This window comes from Camelina sativa, chromosome 15 (genome assembly GCF_000633955.1).
Source record: "Camelina sativa cultivar DH55 chromosome 15, Cs, whole genome shotgun sequence".
Lineage (NCBI taxonomy): Eukaryota > Viridiplantae > Streptophyta > Magnoliopsida > Brassicales > Brassicaceae > Camelina > Camelina sativa.
The window spans coordinates 6,743,643-6,752,873 of NC_025699.1; the positions used below are offsets into that span (position 1 = coordinate 6,743,643).

Below are 9,231 nucleotides of genomic sequence, written 5' to 3' on the forward strand. Positions count from 1 at the left end.
AGAAAAAAAGGAAGGACGGCCCAAGTCGTCACCATTGCACATGCTCTTAGGTAAGCAAATGAGGCAGCCATTGAAATCTTTAAGTTTATTATGGATTGCTATAAGTAAATTGTGTATGCTCAGATGATTTTTCTACCTTCTATTGACAGGCTTTTTATAGTGATCTTTGATGAGGCCAAGTTTATGTGTTATTGCGAATCAAGAGAAAATTGGATAGCAAGCATAATATATTTTTGAAAAGGAATCTTAGTGTAGCAAATTTTATGCTTCCTATATTTTCTCGATCTTTAGCTAACAAATGGGGGAAATCTTTGCTGAATTACAATTTCATGATTAATGTATATTTATGTGATTTTGTTAAAAAGAAGAAGAGATCTGTCTAAAACCATCTTTTGATTGCCCGTTCGCCCTAATTTTTCTCTCCCAGGCACGATCATCGAGGCGCCGTTTCAACCATCTTCCTCCGACGCCGGTGGGCTCTCTGCTCGCCGGCATCGGGAAATCTCTGCTCCCGTCTCTATTTCAAGTTTCTATCTTCTCCTTTTCTCGATCTCCATTTCTTTTTTCCCCTTTTTTAGATCCTGTTTAACTGTTACAAACCCTAACCGAATAACCCAAGCGGCAACTAAGGCTCGTTCATCTCCGAAGCTAGACGGAGGGGGAGAACGACAATCTCTATCCTCTGTGACTCTATCAGCCAGTCCGCCGAGAGTTTCAGAGTCCCCCTGTTCCTCATTGCCCAGATCCGTAGTTAGACTCGCCTCTGTTGAACCTCCTCCTCCCTCACCACTCAAGTCTTGCGCGACAGAGACGACGGCGATGGCTAGTGATGAGTGTTACAGCGTTGTGATTTTCCTCCGAGAGTGGTCCCCCGACACTTCTCCCTATTACCGCCTAACAAATGGTGATCCAGACTACCTTCCTCTAAAGTACAGGTCTGCTCTTAACCATCCTTTGTTTACCCTTAGCCAACTTTGGTGGTACTCCCTGAAAGCTTTTGTCCGAAGACTGCAAATAGCTCATAGCATACCTTGTTTGCTCTGGTTATTCGAAATTTGGTTGAGAACCCTGCCATTAGTTTCACCTAGCTCTATGGAATATGAGTTTATAAGCTTAACTTTGAAAGGTTGTTTGTGCCCAACTCTTATGTCTATGAGAACCTTGCCTAGTAAAACATCTAGGATTCATACTCATGTTGTGAAAGGCTTGGAAAGTTTCGGCATTATGATCATCTCGCTTAAGAGCGGTGATTACCGAAGCCTCTTCAGCCCTTGTTTCACATACCCGGTTCCTGTTCCCACTTAGGTGCATTTTAACCTCGTATGGGATATGTTTTATACCCTCAAGACTTTGGAACCAGAGCTTTACCCACCCTCCTTTAACCAAACCATGTCCGTGCTGTCCAAAACTAAATCGACCAAACCTACTCTGCTTCTTGTTTGGTCTTACTGGCTACATGCTTTGTGTGGATTTCTTAATCTCCTTGGACAAGGGCCCCAAGTGAGAGAGAACCCACCTATATTGTTACAGTTTGACCTTTATCTTTGGCTTATGGTTTTAGTTTTCCTTGGAAGATCTGTTTGTATTGGCTTCAAGTCTTATGGTCTATCGCCCTGCTTCCCAAGTTTCACACTCGACGACTTCAAGCTTCTCTACTTCAGTATCTCCTCCAGCTCTCGGACCCTATGTCTTGAAGACTACCCTTGGTCCAATGGAAGATACCTTCTGACCAGGGCTCTACATCATCCTACCTTGGACCCAACAACCATGGTCCTCAGAATCCCTGCCATCGCACTTCTAGTGTACCTCGTCTTGGCGAGCGTTTTGGTTTTGGATCCTCCTACAACGTCTACGCGTCTTTTGACCTTGACAATTCTGTCATTCATCAGTTCATTTGATGATGATCTTTCGAGTATCCATGATCTCTCATGTTTCTATCTGCTTCACTGCATTTGCTCCATAGCTCTCATGGTGTTCACCTTGAAATCTTTTATTTTCTTGCTTATGGTATTGGGGAATACCTACTCTTGTAACTCTTTAAACTTTGGGATCTTTGTATCTCCGCTTTATACCTTGATTTGATTTGAATGAATGAAATCATGTGTTTGTCCAAAAAAAAAAAAAAAAAAAAAAAAAGTGATTTTGTTTAGAGTATATTTATCCGATTTTGTTTGCTTTGATTTAGGGAATAATGTTAATGCATATCCTTATTTTGATTATAGTTAGGATTTGATTTATGTAAACTGCAATATACGGATCCAGGCTGATTAATATATGTGTAAGAATTTACCAAATTGTGTTTACGATTAAAATTATATTGATTATATGTTTCCTAACATAAAACTGTAATAGGTGCAAATGGAATTAGTTCTATATTTTAGGGAAGATTTAATATCTGAATTATATGTTGCCTATCACATTGCTATAATAGGTGCAAATGTAATTAGTTCTATATTTTAGGGAAGATAATCCTAATAATAAACTTTTAAGGATGTTGCAATTGTAATAAGTGCAAATGTAATTAGTTCTATTTTTTAGGGAAGATCTCCGTAATCGGTTTAAATGTTGAAGAAAAACCCGACCCATGAGACAAAAAAAACCCGACTCCGACGATTTCCGTAATCGGTTCTATTTTTGTGAGTGTGATGTAATTTTGATTCGCAAGTTTAGAGAATATCCATGCGATTTTGTTTGTTATGATTTAGGAAATAATGGTAATGCACATTGTTATTTTGAGTATAGTTAGGATTTGATTTATGAAATCCAATAATTAGGAATATACGGATCGATTCTGATTAATATACGTATAACCACTTACCAAATTGTTTGTGTACTCTCGATATTTTAGGGATGTTGCAATTTGTATTAGCTATATTTTTAGGGAAGATCTGATTTTCATAAGCGGATTAAATGTTTATAAAAAACCCGACCCGTGTGATAAGGAAAGGAAATATCCAATTTTTTGAATCGGTTTAAAAGGAGAAAAAAAAACTCGACCCGGGTGACAAAAAGAAGGACACAATTTTGTATTCCAAAAAATACATACATTATTTCCATCTGACAATTATTTAATTTTGGTATAAGGAAGTTTCATGTAATTATTATGAAATATTGTGATTAATCCATCATAATACACATGGCACAACACTTGTCATTACCAAAATTAATGGGTGTATGACTCATGCTTTTGTAAGTGTACTATAAATAAGTTGTGTAAGAAGAGTAAAAGGTGATGTTGTCCTTGATCAAAAAGAAAGAGTTCTCTAATCTCTCTCACTCTCACTCTCGTGCATGCTTCTCTCTTTCCCTCTCTTTATTATTTCTTTTACTCTTTATAAAGTATTGTAAAACACACATAATTGTATTCTACTTATAATTCACAACACGTTATCAGCACGATCAACTCTCGATCCGTCATCCGTTTGAGGTAAGATTTAAGTTTTATTCAAATTGTTTGAATTTAATTATTTTACATGCATGTTACTATATGTATAATCTATAGAGTAAAAATCTATACATACTTCTTGATCTAATGGTAGGCTCTGCCTCCTTGATCATTTAGATCTACATTCTTGATCATTATGGTAGGCTCTGCCTCCTTGATCATATGTTCAGATCTATAGATTTGAATTATATGGAAGGCTATGCCTCCTAAATTGATTGTTTCAATTTATAAATATATTATATAATTTATAATTATGTTTTATAGTTTAAATTTTGCTAAAACAAGATTTTACAAAATTATTTCATAAAATTTTATATTTAACAAATTGTTTTATTATTTATATAGTAATCATGTCAAACTTGGCAAAGCTTGAATTCGCCGCCCTTGATATCTCTGGAAAAAATTATATGACATGGGCATTAGATGTAAAATTCTATCTGAAAGGGAATGGGCTTCTCAAAACCATCGATCCGTCAGAAACGGGGTTAGAAGAGGAAAAAGCAAGAACCATGATGTTCTTGCGTCATCATCTCCACGATGATTTAAAAAATGAATACATCACGAGAGAAAATCCTGCAGATCTTTGGATCGCGCTCAAGGATAGGTTTGATCACCAAAAGTATGTGATCTTACCAAAAGCCAAACATGAATGGCTAAACCTGAGGTTTCAGGATTACAAAAGTGTAAGTGAGTACAATTCCGCTTTGTTCGGAATCACTTCAAGGATGGCTCTCTGCGGAGAAGAAGTTTCCGATTATGATATGATCGAGAAAACATTCCAAACTTTCCATCCTTCAAATGTACTCCTGCAGCAACAATATCGAGAAAGAGGGTATACTCGATATTCTGAATTAATGCAAGTTTTGCATGTTGCTGAACAAAATAATGAGCTCGTGATGATAAATCATCAAACCCGTCCAACTGGATCAGCTCCACTTTCAGAAGTGAATGTTGCTACATCCAGCTATAATTGGCAAGGAAGAGGACGTGGACGCGGACACGGTTGAGGCCGTGGTCATGGTCGTGGAGGAGGTCGTGGAGAAGGTCGAGGACGAGGAAGAGGAAGAGGTTTCTCTCCTAATGACTTCAACGCAAGAAAAACCAACAAGCATCTTCAAATTAATAATGTTGGTCGCGTTATAAAGAAACAAGATGAAAGTACTTGTTACAGATGCGGCATGAAAGGACATTGGTACCAGACCTGTCGTATTCCAAAACATTTGGCCGATCTGTATCAAGCATCTCAACAGGCAAAAGAAAGGAATGTTGAGACCAACCTCATCTCTGATGAAGCTGGACCTTCTTACCATGGCCTAAACGATGAACCCCATCTTGATATAGCAGATTTTCTCATTGATAATGAAAACGGAAAATCATGCGAATAAGGCCTATATGCCATGATATGCTTTGTCATAGTTTGATATGTACTTTATGTTTATAAAATGTTTTTTGGATAATAGTTTTATTGTAATATATGATAAGTTTTTTTTGTAAGACTTTATGTTATTTTATTAATGTTTATTTTATAAATATTTTATCTCAGAAAATGTCAAATTTTGAGATTGAGGATGGAGATATGTGTCTAGCAGACAGTGCTACAACGCATTCAATACTTAAAGAGAAAAAATATTTCTCCTCTCTCAAAATAAAAGACTCCGCTAGAAGCGTGAGCACTATATGTGGTAATGCAAAGATTATTATAGGCTCTGGAAAAGCCAGTTTTTCAATGCCAAGGGGAACAAAATTTGAAATTGATGCATTATATTGCCCCAAGTCTCATAGAAACTTGATTAGTTTCAGAGATATCCGAAGAAATGGATATCATATAGAGACTCTGAATAAGAATGGCATTGAATATCTTTGCATAACATCTGAGGAGAAACATATATTGGAAGAATTACCAATGTTATCCTCTGGATTGTATTGCACAAAAATAAATAATTTCGCATCTTATGTTACAGTAAACTCTAAGTTTACTAGTACATTTAAGATATGGCATGAAAGACTTGGACATCCTGGTTCAGTTATGATGCGAAAAATTGTGCAAAATTCCAATGGTCATCCATTGAAGAACGAAAAGATTTTTAGATCTGATGAGTTTTCATGTGATGCATGTTCTCAAGGAAAACTCATAATTCGGCCATCGCCAGCCAAAATTGGGAATGAATCACCATTGTTCTTAGAGAGAATACATGGTGATATATGTGGACCTATCCACCCTTCATGCGGGCCGTTTCGTTATTTTATGGTAATGATTGACGCATCTAGTAGATGGTCAAATGTGTGTCTATTGACAACAAGAAACACGGCCTTCGCAAAATTCATTGCCCAAATAATCAGGTTGAAAGTTCAATTCCCTGATTATGCCATAAAGAAAGTCAGGCTTGATAACGCCGGTGAATTCACTTCACAAGCTTTCAATGACTATTGTATGTCAATAGGAATCGATGTGGAACATCCGGTTCCTCATGTTCATACACAAAATGGCATGGCTGAATCTTTGATTAAACGGCTACAACTCATTGCTAGACCGTTAATATTGAGAACAAAACTCCCAATTTCTATATGGGGTCATGCTATATTGCATGCTGCGGCATTGGTCCAAATACGACCAAGCGCATATAATAAATATTCCCCTTTACAATTAGCATCTGGCCAAGAGCCAAACATATCCTATCTCCGTATTTTTGGATGTGCGGTTTATGTTCCTATAGCCCCACCGCAAAGAACAAAAATGGGGCCACAAAGGAGATTGGGTATATATGTCGGTTATGCATCACCGAGTATAATTCGATATCTTGAACCGCAAACTGGTGATATGTTTACGGCACGTTTTGCCGATTGCCATTTTAATGAAGATGAATTTCCAGCGTTAGGGGGAGGAATTAAACAAGTACCAAAAGATATTACATGGTATACACCATCTTTGATATATCTTGATCCCCCTACAAATCAACGTGAACTGGAAGTTCAGAAAATTGTACATTTACAAAGTTTGGCAAATCAATTACCAGATGCGTTCATAGATACAAAAAGGGTGACAAAGTCATATATCTCCGCTGCAAATGCACCATCAAGAGTTGAAATTCCTAGAGAGGAACTCGATGGAAGCAAAGCTAATGAACCTAAGGTTCAATTGAAAAGGGAGAGGCCAATGGGCTCTAAAGATAAAAATCCCCGAAAGAAAAAGAAAATGGGAGATGAAAAGGTTCAGGAAGAACCAAATAAAAAAGAAAAGTCCTCAGGATGATACAGAAAAATATGAGGTTTCTATTAACTATGCCCAAAATGGGATGTTATGGTATAGAGATGAAATCGATGATGATGATGGAATATTCTCTTTTTCTGTATCTAAAGAGATCGATCATGAAAAAGATGATCCAGATCCAAGGTCCGTATCAGAATGCCAACATAGGCCTGATTGGGAGAAATGGAAAAAGGCTATGCAACTTGAGTTGCTCTCCCTCAATAAAAGAAATGTCTTTGGACCTCTTGTCACTGCATCTAAAGATGTAAAACCTGTTGGTTGCAAGTGGGTATTTGTGCGAAAAAGAAATGAGAAAGATGAAATCACAAGATATAAAGCCCGACTTGTTGCACAAGGTTTTTCTCAAAGACCCGGAGTTGATTATGAAGAAACATATTCTCCAGTCATGGATGCAATTACATTCAGGTACTTAATGAGTCTAACGGCTTCTAAGAATTTAGAAATATACCTTATGGATGTAGTGACAGCATATTTATATGGATCATTGGATAATGATATATACATGAAAATCCCAGAAGGATTTAAAATTCCTGAGGCATTAGACTCTAAGTCGAATGAAATTTGTGCGATCAAATTACAGCGATCACTTTACGGATTAAAACAATCCGGGCGCATGTGGTATAATCGCTTAAGCGAATACCTATTGAAGAAAGGGTATGTTAATAATGAAATATGCCCATGCGTCTTCATAAAGAAATCTCCATCGGGATTTGTGATCATTGCTGTATATGTTGATGATCTAAATATAATTGGAACTCAAAAGGAGATTGATGATGCAAGAACTCATATGAAGGAAGAGTTTGAAATGAAAGATCTTGGAAAGACTAAATTTTGTCTTGGGCTCCAAATAGAACATTTCCAAGATGGAATATTTGTGCATCAATCAAATTATACGAAAAAGATCTTAAGGCGCTTTAATATGGACAAAGCGACTCCTTTGAGTACTCCAATGGTCAATAGATCTCTGAATGTCGATAGTGATCCATTCAGACCTTGTGAAAATAACGAGAAAATACTTGGTCCCGAAGTACCTTATATGAGTGCTATCGGTGGACTCATGTATCTTGCAAATTGCACTAGACCGGATATTGCCTTTGCTACGAATCTACTTGCAAGATACAACTCATCCCCTACTCGCAGGCATTGGAATGGGATAAAACATATTCTCCGTTATCTTCAAGGTACGATTGACTTGGGATTATTCTATCCTAGAAACTCTTCGGTTGGTCTTGTTGGTTTTGCAGATGCAGGATATTTATCAGATCCACATAAATCCCGATCCCAAACTGGATATGTTTTCACTATTGGAGGAACTGCAATCTCATGGCGCTCACAGAAACAGACTTTGGTTGCCACTTCCTCAAATCATGCAGAAATAATTGCTCTTCATGAAGCATCGAGAGAATGTGTATGGCTCAGATCAATGACTAACCACATACAAGAATCAAGTGGAATAATCACCAAGAAAGAGCCAACAACATTATTCGAAGACAATGCTGCTTGTGTCGCCCAAATCAAAGAAGGTTACATCAAGAGCGATAGAATAAAGCATATACCTCCAAGATTTTTCTCCTACACTCAAGAACTCGAGCAAAAGAAGGAAGTTGATATCCAACATATCCGCTCAAGTGACAATGCAGCAGACCTATTCACAAAGGCGCTTCCGACTACCACATTCAGAAAGCATATTCACAGTATTGGAATGCGTCATCTACGAGATTTATGAAGAAAGATTATACTTATCTTTTCGAGGGGGAGATTACGTTACTATACTCTTTTTCCCTTGTCTTGGTTTTTATCCCAATGGGTTTTTCCATGACAAGGTTTTTAATGAGATAGTACGTAATTCGTTAATGGTGATGGATAATCAAGGGGGAGTATTATGAAATATTGTGATTAATCCATCATAATACACATGACACAACACTTGTCATTACCAAAATTAATGGGTGTATGACTCATGCTTTTGTAAGTGTACTATAAATAAGTTGTGTAAGAAGAGTAAAAGGTGATGTTGTCCTTGATCAAAAAGAAAGAGTTCTCTAATCTCTCTCACTCTCACTCTCGTGCATGCTTCTCTCTTTCCCTCTCTTTATTATTTCTTTTACTCTTTATAAAGTATTGTAAAACACACATAATTGTATTCTACTTATAATTCACAACAGTAATGATGTAGTTGACAATTTTGACAATTTTGTGCGCACGTACCTCTAAATCCAATAATTCACTTTACTTGATAAACAAAAAAAAGTTTTTTTTCCTGTATTATGTGTTTAATCAATTAATCTCCTTTGATACAGAGAGTTATATATTCCCTGTATTAGAAAATCAATCTTTGTGATACAAAATAAATTTCTAAAACATTATATATTCTAATACAGAGGGAGTATATGATATGATCCTATCAAACTACTTTTATTTATGTATTTTTTAATTAAATTACGTTCCAGCTTCTCCAGTATGTCCCAGATCTATTTAAAACAGCGTAGGATGAGGCATCGAAGTGTATCACATATAT

The 9,231-nt window shown here is 36.7% G+C and overlaps 1 pseudogene; it reads right to left on the reverse strand.

Annotated features, from left to right (window-relative positions):
* LOC104748193 overlaps window positions 1-1,311 on the reverse strand; it is a 5,521-nt pseudogene extending 4,210 nt beyond the window's left edge.